The sequence below is a fragment of the Arachis hypogaea genome, chromosome 5, assembly GCF_003086295.3.
Source record: "Arachis hypogaea cultivar Tifrunner chromosome 5, arahy.Tifrunner.gnm2.J5K5, whole genome shotgun sequence".
Classification (NCBI taxonomy): Eukaryota; Viridiplantae; Streptophyta; class Magnoliopsida; order Fabales; family Fabaceae; genus Arachis; species Arachis hypogaea.
The window spans coordinates 17,902,607-17,922,437 of NC_092040.1; the positions used below are offsets into that span (position 1 = coordinate 17,902,607).

Genomic DNA, 19,831 nt, shown 5'->3' on the forward strand with positions numbered 1-19,831 from the left:
AATGATTGAATGACTGTAACGAGCTTCAAACTCTTGAAGGCTGGGCGTTAGTGACAGACGCAAAAGAATCACTGGATTCTATTCCAACCTGATTGAGAACTGACAGATGATTAGCCGTGCCGTGACAGGGTGCGTAGAACATTTTCACTGAGAGGATGGGAGGTAGCCACAAACAACAGTGAAACCGTACATATAGCTTTCCATGGAAAGGAGTAAGAAGGATTGGATGAAGACAGTAGGAAAGCAGAGAGACGGAAGGGACAAAGCATCTCCATTCGCTTATCTGAAATTATCACCAATGAATTACATAAGTATCTCTATCTTTATGCTTTATTCATATATCATCCATAACCATTTGAATCTGCCTGACTAAGATTTACAAGGTGACCATAGCTTGCTTCATACCAACAATCTCCGTGGGATCGACCCTTACTCGCGTAAGGTTTATTACTTGGACGACCCAGTGCACTTGCTGGTTAGTTGTGCGAAGTTGTGATAAAGAGTTGAGATTACAATTGTGCGTACCATGTTGATGGCGCCATTGATAATCACAATTTTGTGCACCAAGTTTTTGGCGCCGTTGCTGGGGATTGTTCGAGTTTGGACAACTGACGGTTCATCTTGTTGCTTAGATTAGGTATTTTTCTTCAGAGTTCTTAAGAATGAATTCTAGTGTTTCAAGGTGATGTTCTTATCATCACCAAAGCTGATTGATTTTCATCAATTTAGCTCTTGAATGCAATGTCCTGCTGAAGCTTGGCTAGCCATGTCTAATTCCTTTAGACTGAAGCTTTAGACTAACATTGCATGATTCCTGAAATTCTCATTAAGAATTTTGATATCTTTATTTTCTTTTCCACTTAATTTTCGAAAAAACCAAAAAAATTACAAAATCATAAAAAAAAACCAAAAATATTTTATGTTTCTTATTAAGACACTAGTCTCATTTTAAGTTTGGTGTCAATTGCATGTTTCCGTTCTTCTTGCATTTATCATGTGTCTTCAGTGATCTTCAAGTTGTTCTTGATGATTTACTTGCTCTGATCTTTAAATTCTCTTGTCTTGAGTGTTTTGTTGTTTCTCATATGCATTCTCAACTTGTTAGTGTCAATAGTATACAAACTTATAAGTTTGGTGTCTTGCATGCATTGTTTATTTCATTTCAGTTGCATTTTGATTATTCCTCATTTTTAAAAATCCAAAAAATTTTTAATTTGTGTCTTTCCAAGTCAATAATACAGAGAATTGAAGATTCAAAACATACTGCAGAGGAATTACACAGAAAAAAGCTGGGCGTTCAAAATGCCCAGTGAAGAAGGAAAACTGGCGTTTAAACGCCAGCCAGGGTGCCTGGCTGGGCGTTTAACGCCCAAAAGGGGTGAGTTTTGGGCGTTAAATGCCAGAATGTGCACCATTCTGGGCGTTTAACGCCAGGACGGCACAAGAGGGAAGATTTTGTTTTTAATGCCAATTTTTTTCAAGTTTTCAAAATTTTTCAAAATCAAATCTTTCTCAAATCAAATCTTTTCAATCAAATCTTTTTCAAAATCAATTCCTTTCCATTTTCAAAGATACTTGCTATCAATTAATGATTTGATTCAACATTTCAAGTATGTTGCCTTTTCTGTTGAGAAAGGTTTAATGTTTGAATCATATCTTTTCTTGTTAGCCAAGTCATTAATTTTCAAAATCAAATCTTTTTAAATTGTTTTTCAAATCATATCTTCTCAATCATGTCTTTTTAAAACTATATCTTTTTCAATCATATCTTCTTAAATCACATCTTTTTCAAAATAGTTTTCAATCATATCTTTTTAATTTCTTATTTCAAAATCTTTTTCAAAAATCACTTGATTTCTTTCCCACTCTTAGTTTTCGAAAATCAATTAATCTTTTTCAAAATATTTTTAAAATCTTTTTAATTAATTTTCAAAAATTTCTTCCCCTCTTCTCACATCCTTCTATTTATGGACTAACACTCCTCCTTAATGCACAATTCGAACTCTATCTTTCTTGATAAGTTCGAATTCTTCTACCTCTTCCTTCTATTTTTCTTTTCTTCTGACACCTCAAGGAATCTCTATACTGTTACATAGAGGATTCCATATTTTCTTGTTCTCTTCTCTTTCATATGAGCAGGAGCAAAGATAAAAGCATTCTTGTTGAGGCTGACCCTGAACCTGAAAGGACCTTGAAGCGAAAGCTAAGAGAAGCTAAGGCACAACTCTCTGTAGAGGACCTAACAGAAATCTTCAAAGAAGAAGAACCCATGGCAGCTGAAAATAACAACAATGCCAACAATACAAGGAAGGTGCTGGGTGACTTTACTGCACCTACTCCCGACTTCTATGGGAGAAGCATCTCTATCCCTGCCATTGGAGCAAACAACTTTGAGCTTAAGCCTCAATTAGTTTCTCTAATGCAACAGAATTGCAAGTTCCATGGACTTCCATTAGAAGATCCTCATCAGTTTTTAGCTGAATTCTTGCAAATCTGCGACACTGTCAAGACCAATGGGGTTGACCTTGAGGTCTACAGACTTATGCTATTCCCTTTTGCTGTAAGAGACAGAGCTAGGATATGGTTGGACTCACAACCTAAAGAAAGCCTGAACTCTTGGGAAAAGCTAGTCAATGCCTTCTTGGCAAAGTTCTTACCACCTCAAAAATTGGGTAAGCTTAGAGTGGAAGTCCAAACCTTCAGACAGAAGGAAGGTGAATCCCTCTATGAAGCTTGGGAAAGATACAAACAATTGATCAGAAAGTGTCCTTCTGACATGCTTTCTGAATGGAGCATCATAGGTATCTTCTATGATGGTCTGTCTGAACTGTCCAAGATGTCATTGGACAGCTCTGCTGGAGGATCTCTTTATCTGAAGAAGACGCCTGCAGAAACTCAAGAACTCATTGAAATGGTTGCAAATAACTGGTGGACGAAATTGTGATCACTATTCTTTAAGTTGTACTTTTATGGAATTTGAAATTGGCACGAGTGGACACAACTCCGTTCAACTAACCAGCAAGTGTACTGGGTCGTCCAAGTAATAAACCTTACGTGAGTAAGGGTCGATCCCACAGAGATTGTTGGTATGAATCAAACTATGGTCACCTTGTAAATCTCAGTTAGGCAGATTAAATTGGTTTATGGGTTTTTGAAAATAGAAATAAGAAAATAGAAATAATAAAAGGGATAGAGCACTTATGCAGATTCATTGGTGGGAATTTCAGATAAGCATATGGAGATACTGCATGGCTCACGGACGCCTGCTTTCCTACTGCTTCAACTCAATCCTTCTTACTCCTTTCCATGGCAAGCTGTGTATAGGGGTTCACTGTTCGACGATGGCTACTTTGAATCCTCTCGGGAAAATGGTCCTCTGCGGCTGTCACTCGCATGGCTAATCGTCTGGAGGCATCACCTGGCCGAAAGCTACATCCCATCCTCGCAGTGAAAACTACGCTCACGCGCTCTGTCACAGCACGGCTAATCACTGGTTGGTTCCCGCTCCTACTGGAATAGAATCCCTTGATTCTTTTGCGTCTGTCACTAACGCCCAGCACTTGCGAGTCTGAAGCACGTCACAGTCATTCATTACCGGAATCCTACCTCTGTTGCATGTAGAACGGAAGTGGTTGTCAATCACGTGCGTTCATAAGTGAGAATGATAATGAGGGTTACTTAATCATCACATTCATCATGTTCTTGGGTACGAATGAATATCTTGGAATAAGAATAAGAGAGATTTGAATAAAAGAGAATAGAATTGCATTAATACTTGAGGTACAGTAGAGCTCCACACCCTTAATCTATGGTGTGCAAAAACTCCACCGTTGAAAATACATAAGTAAAAGGTTCAGGCATGGCCGAATGGCCAGCCCCCATGATCTGAGAACTAATCGTCCCAAGATGTCTAATACACTGATAAAAAGTCCTATTTATAATAAACTAGCTACTAGGGTTTACATGAGTAAGTAATTAATGCATAAATCCACTTCCGGGGCCCACTTGGTGTATGCTTGGGCTGAGCTTGATCTATCCACGAGCTGAGGCTTCTCTTGGAGTTGAACTCCAAGTTATGACGTGTTTTGGGCGTTCAACTCCGGATCATGACGTTTTTCTGGCGTTTAACTCCAGACAGCAGCATGTACTTGGCGTTCAACGCCATGTTACGTCGTCAATTCCCGAATAAAGTATGGACTATTATATATTGCTGGAAAGCCCTGGATGTCTAATTTCCAACGCCGTTGAGAGCGCGCCAATTGGAGTTCTGTAGCTCCAGAAAATCCATTTCGAGTGCAGGGAGGTCAGATTCCAACAGCATCAGCAGTCCTTTTGTCAGCCTTCTTCAGAATTTTGCTCAAGTCCCTCAATTTTAGCCAGAATTTATCTGAAATCACAGAAAAACACACAAACTCATAGTAAAGTCCAAAAATGTGAATTTAACATAAAAACTAATGAAAACATCCCTAAAGGTAGCTCAAACTTACTAAAAACTACCTAAAAACAATGCCAAAAAGCGTATAAATTATCCGCTCATCACAACACCAAACTTAAATTGTTGCTTGTCCCCAAGCAACTGAAAATTAAATAGGATAAAAAGAAGAGAATATACTATAAATTTTAAAATATCAATGAATATTAATTTAATTAGATGAGCGGGACTTGTAGCTTTTTGCTTCTGAATAGTTTTGGCATCTCACTTTTTCCTTTGTAGTTCAGAGTGATTGGCATCTCTGGGAACTCAGATTTTTAGATAGTGTTATTGACTTTCCTAGTTAAGCATGTTGATTCTTGAACACAGCTACTTTTTGAGTCTTGGCTGTGGCCCTAAGCATTTTGTTTTCCAGTATTACCACCGGATACATAAATGCCACAGACACATAACTGGGTGAACCTTTTCAGATTGTGACTTAGCTTTGCTAGAGTCCCCAGTTAGTGGTGTCCAGAGCTCTTAAGCACACTCTTTTGCTTTGGATCACGACTTTAACCACTCAGTCTCAAGCTTTTGACTTGGACCTTCATGACACAAGCACATGGTTAGGGACAGCTTTGATTTAGCCGCTTAGGCCTGGATTTTAATTTCCTTGGGCCCTCCTATCCATTGATGCTCAAAGCCTTGGATCCTTTTTACCCTTGCCTTTTGGTTTTAAGGGCTATTGGCTTTTTCTACTTCTCCTTCTTTTTTTTTTTCGAATAAGCTTTTGCTTTTTCACTGCTTTTTCTTGCTTCAAGAATCAATTTCATGATTTTTCAGATCATCAATAACATTTCTCTTTGTTCATCATTCTTTCAAGAGCCAACAATTTTAACACTCATAAACAACAATATCAAAAGACATATGCACTGTTCAATCATTCATTCAGAAAACAAAAAGTATTGTCACCACATCAATATAATTAAATTAAATTCAATGATAAATTCGAAATTTATGTACTTCTTGTTCTTTTGAATTAAAACATTTTTCATTTAAGAGAGGTGAAGGATTAATGGATTTTATTCATAGCTTTAAGGCATGGTTACATACTAATGATCATGAAGTAGAGACACAAAACATAGATAAACACAATAATTAAAAACCGAAAACAGAAAGAAATAAAGAACAAGGAATGAATCCACCTTTAGTGGCGTCTTCTTCTTGAAGGACCAACAATGTCCTTAAGCTCTTCTATGTCCCTTCCTTGCCTTTGTTGCTCCTTCCTCATTGCTCTTTGATCTTCTCTTATTTCTTGGAGAATGATGGAGTGCTCATGATGTTCCACCCTTAATTGTTCCACATTGTGGCTCAAATCTTCTAAGGAGGTGTTGAGTTGCTCCCAATAGTTGTTGGGAGGAAAGTGCATCCCTTGAGGCATCTTAGGAATTTGTTGATGATGAGCTTCCTCATGCACTTCTTGAGAACCGTGCATGGTTTCTCTTGCTTGCTCCATCCTCTTCTTGGTGATGGGCTTATCCTCTTCAATGGGGGTATCTCCTTCTATGATAACTCCAGCTGAGTAACATAGATGGCATATAAGGTGAGGAAAAGCTAGCCTTGCCATGGTGGAGGACTTATCGGCTATTTTGTAGAGTTCATTGGAGATGACCTCATGAACTTCTACTTCCTCTCCAATCATGATGCTATGGATCATGATGGCCCGATCCACAGTAACTTCAGATCGGTTGCTAGTAGGAATGATGGAGCGCTGAATGAACTCCAACCATCCTCTAGCCACAGGCTTGAGATCCAGTCTTCTTAGTTGAACTGGCTTGCCTTTGGAATCTATTCTCCACTGAGCTCCTTCCACACATATGTCCATTAGGACTTGGTCCAACCTTTGATTAAAGTTGACCCTTCTAGTGTAGGGGCGTTCATCTCCTTGCATCATGGGCAAATGAAACGCCAACCTCACATTTCCCGGACTAAAATCTAAGTATTTCCCCCAAACCATTGTGATATAGTTCTTTGGATTCGGGTTCATACTTTGATCATGGTTCCTAGTAATTTTGGTGTTTCTACCCTTAGTTGCTTCAATATTTGTGTGGAGGACAACTTATCCCCTGAGGTATCTCAGGGATTTCTTGATTTGCAGCCACATGTTCTACCACTGAGCTATGACGGCTTTATATGAGTCTTTCCATCTCCCAAGACTCAGAGGTGGAAGCTTTTGTCTTCCCTTTGAGGTTTCTCTGGCCTTAGGTGCCATTAATGGTAATGGAAAAGCAAAAAAGCTATGCTTTTACCACACCAAACATAAAATATTGCTCGCCCTCGAGCAAGAGAAGAAAGAAGAGAGGAAGAAGAAGAAGAAGAAAATGGAGGTGAGTGAGGGGAGATGGATTCGGCTATATGGGTGGGATTGGGTGGGAAAGAGAAGTTGAATTGGAAAGGTAGGTGGGGTGTATGGGGAAGAGTGGATAGATGTAGGTGGTGAATGAAAAACAGAAGGGATGACCATGAAAAGAGAGAGGGCGAGGTAGGTGGGGATCCTGTGAGGTCCACAGATCGTGAGGTGTCAAGGAATTCCATCCCTGCACCAAATAGGCATGTAAAATGCCTTTGCACACCATTCTGGCGTTTAAACGCCCATTGGTGCACATTCTGGGCGTTCAATGCCCATGTAAAGCATGTTTCTGGCGTTGAACGCCAGTTTCATGCTTGTTACTGGCGTTCAGCGCCAGTTTGTCTCCTCTAGGCACATTCCTGGCATTCAGCGCCAGGATGTTGCTTGTTTCTGGCGTTCAGCGCCAGAATGGTGCTCTGTTATGGCGTTGAACGCCAGCCAAATGCATCTTACTGGCGTTGAACGCCAGCCTGTGCGTCCTCCAGGGTGAAAAATTTTTTTCTTCTGTTTTTGACTCTGTTTTTAATTTTTTTGATTTTTTTTTTCGTGACTCCTCATGATCATGTACCTAATAAAACACAAAATAACAATAAAATAAAAATTAGATAAATAAAATTGGGTTGCCTCCCAACAAGCGCTTCTTTAATGTCAATAGCTTGACAGTGGCTCTCATGGAGCCACAAGGTGATCAGGTCAATGTTAGTGTAGTTCCAACACCAAACTTAGAGTTTGGATATGGGGTCTTAACACCAAACTTAGAGTTTGGTTGTGGCCTCACAACACCAAACTTAGAGTTTGACTGTGTGGGTTCTTCTTGACTCTGAACTGAGAGAAGCTCTGCATGCTTACTCTCTTCTGTCACAGAGGGATGGCCATGTGCCTTAAACACAAGGTAGTCCCCATTCAATTGAAGGACTAACTCACCTCTGTTGACATCTATCATAGCTTCTGCTGTGGCTAGGAAAGGTCTTCCAAGGATGATGCAATCATCCTCTTCCTTCCTAGTGTCTAAGATTATGAAATCAGCAGGAATGTAAAGGCCTTCAACCTTTACTAGCATGTCCTCTACTATTCCATAAGCTTGTCTCAATGACTTATCTGCCAATTGCAATGAGAACAAGGCAGGTTGTACCTCTATGATCCCCAGCTTCTCCATTACAGAGAGTGGCATAAGATTTATCCCTGACCCTAGATCACATAGAGCTTTTTCAAAGCTCATGGTGCCAATGGTACAAGGTATTAAGAACTTGCCAGGATCTTGTTTCTTTTGAGGTAGAGTTTTCTGAATCCAAGTATCTAGTTCACTAATGAGCAAGGGAGGTTCACTTTCCCAAGTCTCATTACCAAACAACTTGGCATTCAGCTTCATGATAGCTCCTAAGTATTGAGCAATTTGCTCTCCAGTCACATCTTCATCCTCTTCAGAGGATGAATAGTCTTCAGAGCTCATGAATGGCAGAAGGAGATTTAATGGAATCTCTATGGTCTCTTTATGAGCCTCAGATTCCTTTGGATCCTTAATAGGAAACTCCTTCTTGCTTGAGGGACGTCCTAGGAGGTCTTCCTCACTAGGATTTTCGTCCTCCTCCTCCCTTGTGCATTCGACCACATTGACTAAATCAATGGCCTTGCACTCTCCTTTTGGATTCTCTTCTGTATTACTTGGGAGAATACTAGGAGGAGTTTCAATGACTTTCTTACTCAGCTGGCCCACTTGTGCCTCCAGATTTCTGATGGAGAATCTTGTTTCATTCATGAAACTGAAAGTGGCCTTTGACAGATCAGAGACTATATTGGCTAAATTAGAAGTGTTTTGTTCAGAATTCTCTGTTTGTTGCTGAGAAGATGATGGATATGGCTTACTATTGCTCAGCCTATTGCGTCCACCATTGTTAAAGCCTTGTTGAGGCTTTTGTTGATCCTTCCAGGAGAAATTTGGATGATTTCTCCATGATGGGTTATAGGTGTTTCCATATGGTTCACCCATGTAATTAACCTCTACCATGGCAGGGTTCTCAGGATCATAAGCTTCTTCAGAAGCAGCCTCTCTAGTACTGTTGGATGCATGTTGCAATCCATTCAGATTTTGAGAGATCATGTTGACCTGTTGAGTCAACACTTTGTTCTGAGCCAATATGGCATTCAGAGCATCAATTTCAAGAACTCCTTTCTTCTGAGGTATCCCATTATTCACGAAATTTCTCTCAGAGGTGTACATAAACTGGTTGTTTGCAACCATGTCAATGAGTTCTTGAGCCTCTTCAGGCGTCTTCTTCAGGTGAATAGATCCACCTGCAGAATGGTCCAATGACATTTTCGAAAATTCAGAGAGACCATAATAGAATATATCTAATAGGGTCCATTCTGAAAACATGTCAGATGGACATCTTTTGGTCAATTGCTTGTATCTTTCCCAAGCTTCATAGAGGGATTCACCATCTTTTTGTTTGAAGGTTTGAACATCCACTCTCAGCTTGCTCAGCTTTTGAGGAGGAAAGAATTTATCTAAGAAGGCAGTGACCAGCTTATCCCAGGAGTCCAGGCTATCCTTAGGTTGTGAATCCAACCATATTCTAGCTCTATCTCTTACAGCAAAAGGGAAAAGCATGAGTCTGTAGACTTCAGGATTAACTCCATTCGTCTTTACAGTCTCACAGATCTGCAAGAACTCAGTTAAAAACTGATAAGGATCTTCAAATGGAAGCCCATAAAACTTGCAGTTTTGTTGCATTAAGGCAACTAGCTGAGGTTTCAGCTCAAAGTTATTGGCTCCAATGGCAGGAATGGAGATGCTTCTTCCATCAAACTTGGACGTTGGCTTTGTGAAGTCACCAAGCATTCTCCTTGCATTATTATTATTATTTTCGGCTGCCATCTCCTTCTCTTGTTCGAAAATTTCTGAAAGGTTATTTCTGGATTGTTGTAATTTAGCTTCTCTTAATTTTCTCTTCAGAGTCCTTTCAGGTTCTGGATCAATTTCAACAAGAGTGCCTTTTTCCCTGTTCCTGCTCATATGAAAGAGAAGAAAACAAGAAAAGAAGGAGGAATCCTCTATGTCACAGTATAGAGATTCCTTTCTGTTAGTATACAGAGAAAAGGGGTAGAAGAATCCAAATACAAGGGATATAAGAAGTTCGGATTCTTAGATGAAGAGAGGTGAAGAGAAGTGTTAGTAATTAATTAATTAAATAGAATAAGAGAAGAAAAGAGAAATTTCGAAAATAATTTTTGAAAAAGAGGTTAGTAATTTTCGAAATTCAAAGACAAAATATAATTAAAATTAAAATTTTAAAACAAAAAGAATTTTTGAAAAAAAAAGAGGGAGAATTTTCGAAAATTAGAGAGGGATAGGTAGTTAGTTGGTTTTGAAAAAGATAAGAAATAAACAAAAAGTTAGTTAGTTGATTGAAAAAGATTTAAAATCAAATTTTGAAAAAGATAAGAAGATAGGAGTTTAGATAAGAAATTTTGAAATCAAATTTTGGAAAAGATAAAATTTTGAAAAAGATAAGATAAAAGATAAAAAGATTTAATTTTAAAATTGACTTAACTAACAAGAAACCACAAGATAAGATTCTAGAACTTAAAGATTGAACCTTTCTTAACAAGAAAGTAACAAACTTCAAATTTTTGAACCAATCACATTAATTGTTAGCTAATTTCGAAAATTAGATATAAGAGATAAGAAAAAGAGTTTTGAAAATTAATTTTTAAAATTTTCGAAAATAATAAAAAAAATGAAAAAGATATGATTTTTTGAAAAAGATTTTGAAAAGATAAGATTTTTAAAATTGAAATTTTGACTTGACTTGTAAGAAATAACTAATTTTAAAAATTTTTGACTAAGTCAACCCAAAATTTCGAAAACTTGGAGGGAAATAAGGAAAATATATTTTTTTGATTTTTTTTTGAATTTTTAAAGAAAAACACAAAAATGACCCAAAACATGAAAATTTTGGATCAAAACACAAGATGCATGCAAGAACACTATGAATGTCAAGATGAACACCAAGAACACTTTGAAGATCATGATGAACATCAAGAACATAATTTTGAAAAAATTTTGATGCAAAGAAAACATGCAAGACACCAAACTTAGAAATCTTTAATGCATGGACTCTAACAAACAAAAAATGCACATGAAAAACAACAAACAACACAAAATAAGAAATCATCAAGATCAAACAAGAAGACTTGTCAAGAACAACTTGAAGATCATGAAGAACACTATGAATGCATGGAATTTTCGAAAAAAAAGATGCAAGAAAAATTTTAAAAGCATGCAATTGACACCAAACTTAAAAATTAACACAAGACTCAAACAAGAAATACAAAATATTTTTGATTTTTATGATTTTCTAATTTTTTTGTATTTTTATTTTAATTTTTTTCGAAAAACATTTTTGGAAGAACGAAAAAGAAAAGGAAAATTTTTGAAAAAGTTTTTGAAAAGAAAATTACCTAATCTGAGCAACAAGATGAACCGTTAGTTGTCCATACTCGAACAATCCCCGGCAACGGCGCCAAAAACTTGGTGGACGAAATTGTGATCACTATTCTTTAAGTTGTACTTTTATGGAATTTGAAATTGGCACGAGTGGACACAACTCCGTTCAACTAACCAGCAAGTGTACTGGGTCGTCCAAGTAATAAACCTTACGTGAGTAAGGGTCGATCCCACAGAGATTGTTGGTATGAATCAAACTATGGTCACCTTGTAAATCTCAGTTAGGCAGATTAAATTGGTTTATGGGTTTTTGAAAATAGAAATAAGAAAATAGAAATAATAAAAGGGATAGAGCACTTATGCAGATTCATTGGTGGGAATTTCAGATAAGCATATGGAGATACTGCATGGCTCACGGACGCCTGCTTTCCTACTGCTTCAACTCAATCCTTCTTACTCCTTTCCATGGCAAGCTGTGTATAGGGGTTCACTGTTCGACGATGGCTACTTTGAATCCTCTCGGGAAAATGGTCCTCTGCGGCTGTCACTCGCATGGCTAATCGTTTGGAGGCATCACCTGGCCGAAAGCTACATCCCATCCTCGCAGTGAAAACTACGCTCACGCGCTCTGTCACAGCACGGCTAATCACTGGTTGGTTCCCGCTCCTACTGGAATAGAATCCCTTGATTCTTTTGCGTCTGTCACTAACGCCCAGCACTTGCGAGTCTGAAGCACGTCACAGTCATTCATTACCGGAATCCTACTCGGAATACCACAGACAAGGTGAGACTTTCCGGATTCCCAGGATCCTACTCGGAATACCACAGACAAGGTGAGACTTTCCGGATCCTCATAAATGCCGCCATCTATCTAGCTTATACCACGAAGATTCTGTTGGGGAATCTAAGAGATACACCTTCAAGCTCTGTTGCATGTAGAACGGAAGTGGTTGTCAATCACGTGCGTTCATAAGTGAGAATGATAATGAGGGTTACTTAATCATCACATTCATCATGTTCTTGGGTACGAATGAATATCTTGGAATAAGAATAAGAGAGATTTGAATAAAAGAGAATAGAATTGCATTAATACTTGAGGTACAGCAGAGCTCCACACCCTTAATCTATGGTGTGCAGAAACTCCACCGTTGAAAATACATAAGTAAAAGGTTCAGGCATGGCCGAATGGCCAGCCCCCATGATCTGAGAACTAATCGTCCCAAGATGTCTAATACACTGATAAAAAGTCCTATTTATAATAAACTAGCTACTAGGGTTTACATGAGTAAGTAATTGATGCATAAATCCACTTCCGGGGCCCACTTGGTGTATGCTTGGGCTGAGCTTGATCTATCCACGAGCTGAGGCTTCTCTTGGAGTTGAACTCCAAGTTATGACGTGTTTTGGGCGTTCAACTCCGGATCATGACGTTTTTCTGGCGTTTAACTCCAGACAGCAGCATGTACTTGGCGTTCAACGCCATGTTACGTCGTCAATTCCCGAATAAAGTATGGACTATTATATATTGCTGGAAAGCCCTGGATGTCTAATTTCCAACGCCGTTGAGAGCGCGCCAATTGGAGTTCTGTAACTCCAGAAAATCCATTTCGAGTGCAGGGAGGTCAGATTCCAACAGCATCAGCAGTCCTTTTGTCAGCCTTCTTCAGAATTTTGCTCAAGTCCCTCAATTTCAGCCAGAATTTACCTGAAATCACAGAAAAACACACAAACTCATAGTAAAGTCCAGAAATGTGAATTTAACATAAAAACTAATGAAAACATCCCTAAAAGTAGCTCAAACTTACTAAAAACTACCTAAAAACAATGCCAAAAAGCGTATAAATTATCCGCTCATCAATAACCAATTCATGTACACTTCTAAAAGGAATCCTATGAACAATGGGACGAATCAGAAGAAAGGAGTTCTTGAGATTGATACTCTGAATGCGATATTGGCTCAGAACAAAATATTGACTCAGCAAGTCAATATGATTTCTCAAAGTCTGTCTGGAATGCAAGCTGCACCAGGCAGTACTAAGGATGCTTCATCTGAAGAAGAAGCTTATGATCCTGAGAACCCTTCAATGGAAGAGGTGAATTACATGGGAGAACCCTATGGAAACACCTATAATCCTTCATGGAGAAATCATCCAAATCTTTCATGGAAGGATCAACAGAGACCTCAACAAGGTTTCAACAACAATAATGGTGGAAGAAACAGGTTTAGCAATGGCAAGCCTTTTCCATCATCTTCTCAGCAACAGACAGAGAATTCTAAGCAGAGCAACTCTGACTTAGCAACCATGGTCTCTGATCTAATCAAACCACTCAAAGTTTCATGACTGAAACAAGGTCCTCCATTAGAAACTTGGAGGCACAAGTGGGACAGCTGAGCAAGAAAATTACTGAACTCCCTCCTAGTACTCTTCCAAGCAATACAGAAGAGAATCCAAAAGGAGAATACAAGGCCATTAACATGACCCACATGGCCGAACTTGGAGAGGAGGAAGAGGCAGAGATCGCCACTGAGGAAGACCTCAATGGACGTTCACTGGCCTCCAATGAGTTCCCTAATGAGGAACCATGGGAATCTGAGGCACACACTGAGACCTTAGAGATTCCATTGAATTTACTTCTGGCATTCATGAGCTCTGATGAGTATTCTTCCTCTGAAGAGGATGAAGATGTCACTGAAGAGCAAGTTGCAAAGTACCTTGGAACAATCATGAAGCTAAATGACAAGTTATTTGGTAATGAGACTTGGGAGGATGAACCCCCTTTGCTCACCAAAGAGCTGGATAACTTGACTAGGTAGAAATTACCTCAAAAGAGACAAGATCCTGGGAAGTTTTCAATACCTTGTACCATAGGCACCATGACCTTTAAGAAGGCTTTGTGTGACCTAGGGTCAAGCATAAACCTCATGCCTCTCTATGTAATGGAGAAGCTAGGGATCTTTGAGGTGCAAGCTGCAAGAATCTCACTAGAAATGGTAGACAATTCAAGAAAACAAGCTTATGGACTTGTAGAGGATGTTCTGGTAAAAGTTGAAGACCATTACATCCCTGCTGATTTCATAGTCCTAGAGACTGGGAAGTGCATGGATGAATCCATCATCCTTGGCAGACCCTTCCTAGCCACAGCAAAGGCTGTGATTGATGTTGACAGAGGAGAATTGATCATTCAAGTGAATGAAGAATCCCTTGTGTTTAAGGCTCAAGGATATCCCTCTGTAACCATGGAGAGGAAGCATGAAGAGCTTCTCTCAAAATAGAGCCAAACAGAGCCCCCACAATCAAACTCTAAGTTTGGTGTTGGGAGGCCACAACCAACTTCTAAGTTTGGTGTTGAACCCCTACATTCAAACTCTAAGTTTGGTGTTGGGAGGTTCCAACATTGCTCTGAGCATATGTGAGGCTCCATGAGAGCCCACTGTCAAGCTACTGACATTAAAGAAGCGCTTGTTGGGAGGCAACCCAATGTTATATTTATCTATTTTTCCTTTGTTATTTTATGTTTTCTGTAGGTTGATGATCATGGGAAGTCAGAAAATCAATTGAAAAAGATAAAACAGAATGAAAAACAGAAAGAAAAACAGCACACCCTGGAAGAAGACCTTGCTGGCGTTTAAACGCTAGTAAGGGCAGCAAATGGGCGTTTAACGCCCAGTCTGGCACCATTCTGGGCGTTTAACGCCGGAAAGGGACACCAGACTGGCGTTAAACGCCAGGAAAGGGCAAGAAGCTGGCGTTAAACGCCAGAAATGGGCACTAGCCCGGTGTTTAACGCCAGAATTGGCATAAAGAGCATTTTTGCTCGCCACTTGGTGCAGGGACGAATTTTCCTTGACACCTCCGGATCTGTGGACCCCACAGGATCCCCACCTACCCACCACTCTCTCTCTTCTTCTCCCATTCACCAATCACCTCAATACCTCTTCTCCAAAAACCTCTCACCTATCAAAACCCATCTTCACTCCTTCATTTTTACACAACCTAAACACTACTTCTTCCCCTTAGCCGAACCACAAAGCTTCATCCATCTCCTTCATTTCTTCTTCTTCTACTCTCTTCTTTCTTCTTTTGCTCGAGGACGAGCAAACCTTTTAAGTTTGGTGTGGTAAAAGCATTGCTTTTTATTTTTCCATAACCATTTATGGCATCCAAGGCCGGAGAAACCTCTAGAAAGAGGAAAGGGAAGGCAAAAGCTTCCACCTCCGAGTCATGGGAGATGGAGAGATTCATCTCAAGGGTGCATCAAGACCACTTCTATGAAGTTGTGGCCATGAAGAAGGTGATCCCGGAGGTCCCTTTCAAACTCAAAAAGAGTGAATATTCGGAGATCCGACATGAGATCTGAAGAAGAGGTTGGGAAGTTCTTACCAACCCCATTCAACAAGTCGGAATCTTAATGGTTCAAGAGTTCTATGCCAATGCATGGATCACCAAGAACCATGATCAAAGTGTGAACCCGGACCCAAAGAATTGGCTTACAATGGTTCGGGGGAAATACTTAGATTTTAGTCCGGAAAATGTAAGGTTGGCATTCAACTTGCCCATGATGCAAGGAGATGAACACCCTTACACTAGAAGGGTCAACTTTGATCAAAGGTTGGACCATGTCCTCATAGACATCTGTGAAGAGGGCACTCAATGGAAGAGAGATTCAAGAGGGAAGCCGGTTCAACTGAGAAGGCATGACCTCAAGCCCGTGGCTAGAGGATGGTTGGAGTTTATCCAATGCTCAATCATTCTGACTAGCAACCGGTCCGAAGTTACTATAGACCGGGCTATCATGATTCATAGCATCATGATTGGAGAGGAAGTAGAAGTTCATGAGGTTATATCCCAAGAACTTTATAAGGTGGCGGACAAGTCCTCTACCTTGGCAAGGTTAGCCTTTCCTCATCTCATTTGTCACCTCTGTTATTCAGTTGGAGTTGACATAGAGGGAGACACCCTCATTGATGAGGACAAGTCCATCACTAAGAAAAGGATGGAGCAAACAAGAGACCCCTCTCATCATGAAATCCCTGAGATGCCTCAAGGGATGCACTTTCCTCCACAAAACTATTGGGAGCAAATCAATACCTCCCTAGGAGAATTGAGTTCCAACATGGGACAACTAAAGGTGGAGCACCAAGAACATTCCATCCTCCTCCATGAAATTAGAGAAGATCAAAGAATCATGAGAGAGGAGCAACAAAGGCAAGGAAGAGACATTGAGGAGCTCAAGCACTCCATAAGATCTTCAAGAGGAAGAACAAGCCGCCATCACTAAGGTGGACCCGTTCTTTAATCTCCTTGTTCTTTATTTTTCTGTTTTTCGAAAAATCATGCTTATGTCTATTCATGTTTGTGTTTTATGATCATTAGTGTCTTAGTGTCTATGCCTTAAAGTTATGAATGTCCTATGAATCCATCACCTTTCTTGAATGAAAAATGTTCTTAATTGAAAAAGAGAAGAATTGCATGATTTTAAATTTTATAACAGATTAATTATTTTGATGTGGTGGCAATATTTTGGTTTCTGAATGTATGCTTGACCAGTGCATAAATCTTTTGAATTTGTTGTTCATGAATGTTGGCTCTTGAAAGAATGATGAAAAAGGAGACATGTTACTGAGGATCTGAAAAATCATAAAAATGATTCTTGAAGCAATAAAAAGCAATGAATACAAAAAAAAGAGAGAGAAAAACAAAAAAAAGAGAGAAAAAAAATAAAGTTGTGATCCAAAGCAAAAAGAGTGTGCTTAAGAACCCTGGACACCTCTAATTGGGGACTCTAGCAAAGCTGAATCACAATCTGAAAAGGTTCACCCAGTTATGTGTCTGTGGCATGTATGTATCCGGTGGTAATACTGGAAGACAGAGTGCTTTGGGCCACGGCCAAGACTCATAAAGTAGCTGTGTTCAAGAATCATCATACTTAACTAGGAGAATCAATAACACTATCTGGATTCTGAGTTCCTATAGAAGCCAATCATTCTGAATTTCAAAGGATAGAGTGAGATGCCAAAACTATTCAGAGGCAAAAAGCTAAAGCCCCGCTCATCTAATTAATACTGATCTTCATAGATGTTTTTGGAGTTCATTGCATATTCTCTTCTTTTTATCTTATTTGATTTTTAGTTGCTTGGGGACAAGTAACAATTTAAGTTTGGTGTTGTGATGAGCGGATAATTTATACACTTTTTGGCATTGTTTTTAGTATGTTTTAGTTAGTTTTTAGTATAGTTTTATTAGTTTTTAGTTAAAATTCACTTTTCTAGACTTTACTATGATTTTGTGTGTTTTTCTGTGATTTCAGGTATTTTCTGGCTGAAATTGAGGGACCTGAGCAAAAATCTGATTCAGAGGCTGAAAAGGACCGCAGATGCTGTTGGATTCTGACCTCCCTGCACTCGAAGTAGATTTTCTGGAGCTACAAAAGCCCAATTGGCGCGCTCTTAATTGTGTTGGAAATTAGACATCCTGGTCTTTCCAGCAATATATAATAGTCCATACTTTGCCCGAGATTTGATGGCCCAAACCGGCGTTCCAAATCAGCTCAAAACTGCCCGGCGTTAAACGCCGGAACTGGCACAAGAATGGGGGTTAAACGCCCAAACTGGCACAAAAGCTGGCGTTTAACTCCAAGAGTAGTCTCTACACGAAAATGCTTCAATGCTCAGCCCAGGCACACACCAAGTGGGCCCGGAAGTGGATTTTTATGTCATTTACTCATCCTTGTAAACCCTAGGCTACTAGTTCTCTACACATAGGACCTTTTACTATTGTATTCTTATCTTGGTAGCTATCTTTAGTCTTATGCTATCTTAGATCATGGGGGCTGGCCTCACGGCCATGCCTAGACCTTGTTTTTATGTATTTTCAATGGTAGAGTTTCTACACACCATAGATTAAGGTGTGGAGCTCTGCTGTACCTCGAGTATTAATGCAATTACTATTGTTCTTCGATTCAATTCAGCTTATTCTTGTTCTAAGATATTCATTTGCACCCAAGAACATGATGAATGTGATGATTATGTGACACTCATCATCATTCTCACTTATGAACGAGTGCCTGACAACCACATCTGTTCTACAAGCAAACAAGGCTTGAATGTTTATCTCTTGGATCCCTTGATCGGAATCTTCGTGGTATAAGCTAGAATTGATGGCGGCATTCAAGTGAATCTGGAAGGTCTAAACCTTGTTTGTGGTATTCTGAGTAGGATTCAATGATTGAATGACTGTAACAAGCTTCAAACTCCTGAAGGCTGGGCGTTAGTGACAGACGCAAAAGAATCACTGGATTCTATTCCAACCTGATTGAGAACCGACAGATGATTAGCCGTGCCGTGACAGGGTGCGTAGAACATTTTCACTGAGAGGATGGGAGGTAGCCACTGACAACGGTGAAACCCTACATATAGCTTTCCATGGAAAGGAGTAAGAAGGATTGGATGAAGACAGTAGGAAAGTAGAGAGACGGAAGGGACAAAGCATCTCCATTCGCTTATCTGAAATTCTCACCAATGAATTACATAAGTATCTCTATCTTTATGCTTTATTCATATATCATCCATAACCATTTGAATCTGTCTGACTAAGATTTACAAGGTGACCATAGCTTGCTTCATACCAACAATCTCCGTGGGATCGACCCTTACTCGCGTAAGGTTTATTACTTGGACGACCCAGTGCACTTGCTGGTTAGTTGTGCGAAGTTGTGATAATGAGTTGAGATTACAATTGTGCGTACCATGTTGATGGCGCCATTGATGATCACAATTTCGTGCACCAAGTTTTTGGTGCCGTTGCCGGGGATTGTTCGAGTTTGGACAACTGACGGTTCATCTTTTTTCTTAGATTAGGTATTTTTCTTCAGAGTTCTTAAGAATGAATTCTAGTGTTTCAAGGTGATGTTCTTATCATCACCAAAGCTGATTGATTTTCATCAATTTAGCTCTTGAATGCAATGTCCTGCTGAAGCTTGGCTAGCCATGTCTAATTCCTTTAGACTGAAGCTTTAGACTAACATTGCATGATTCCTGAAATTCTCATTAAGAATTTTGATATCTTTATTTTCTTTTCCACTTAATTTTCGAAAAAACCAAAAAAATTACAAAATCATAAAAAAAACCAAAAATATTTTATGTTTCTTATTGAGACACTAGTCTCATTTTAAGTTTGGTGTCAATTGCATGTTTCCGTTCTTCTTGCATTTATCATGTGTCTTCAGTGATCTTCAAGTTGTTCTTGATGATTTACTTGCTCTGATCTTTAAATTCTCTTGTCTTGAGTGTTTTGTTGTTTCTCATATGCATTCTCAACTTGTTATTGTCAATAGTATACAAACTTATAAGTTTGGTGTCTTGCATGCATTGTTTATTTGATTTCAGTTGCATTTTGATTATTCCTCATTATTAAAAATCCAAAAAATTTTTAATTTGTGTCTTTTCAAGTCAATAATACAGAGAATTGAAGATTCAAAACATACTACAGAGGAATTACACAGAAAAAAGCTGGGCGTCCAAAATGCCCAGTGAAGAAGGAAAACTGGCGTTTAAACGCCAGCC

At 39.2% G+C, this 19,831-nt stretch overlaps 2 non-coding genes across 2 annotated transcripts; one reads left to right on the plus strand and one right to left on the minus strand.

The window, feature by feature from the left end:
* Nucleotides 1–2,674: 2,674 nt before the first annotated feature.
* Nucleotides 2,675–2,782, minus strand: LOC112804152 (small nucleolar RNA R71). Its single transcript, XR_003202770.1, has one exon. It is a non-coding gene; the product is annotated as a small nucleolar RNA R71 (small nucleolar RNA).
* Nucleotides 2,783–9,193: 6,411 nt separating this feature from the next.
* Nucleotides 9,194–9,297, plus strand: LOC112804956 (small nucleolar RNA R71). Its single transcript, XR_003203572.1, has one exon. It is a non-coding gene; the product is annotated as a small nucleolar RNA R71 (small nucleolar RNA).
* Nucleotides 9,298–19,831: the final 10,534 nt, after the last annotated feature.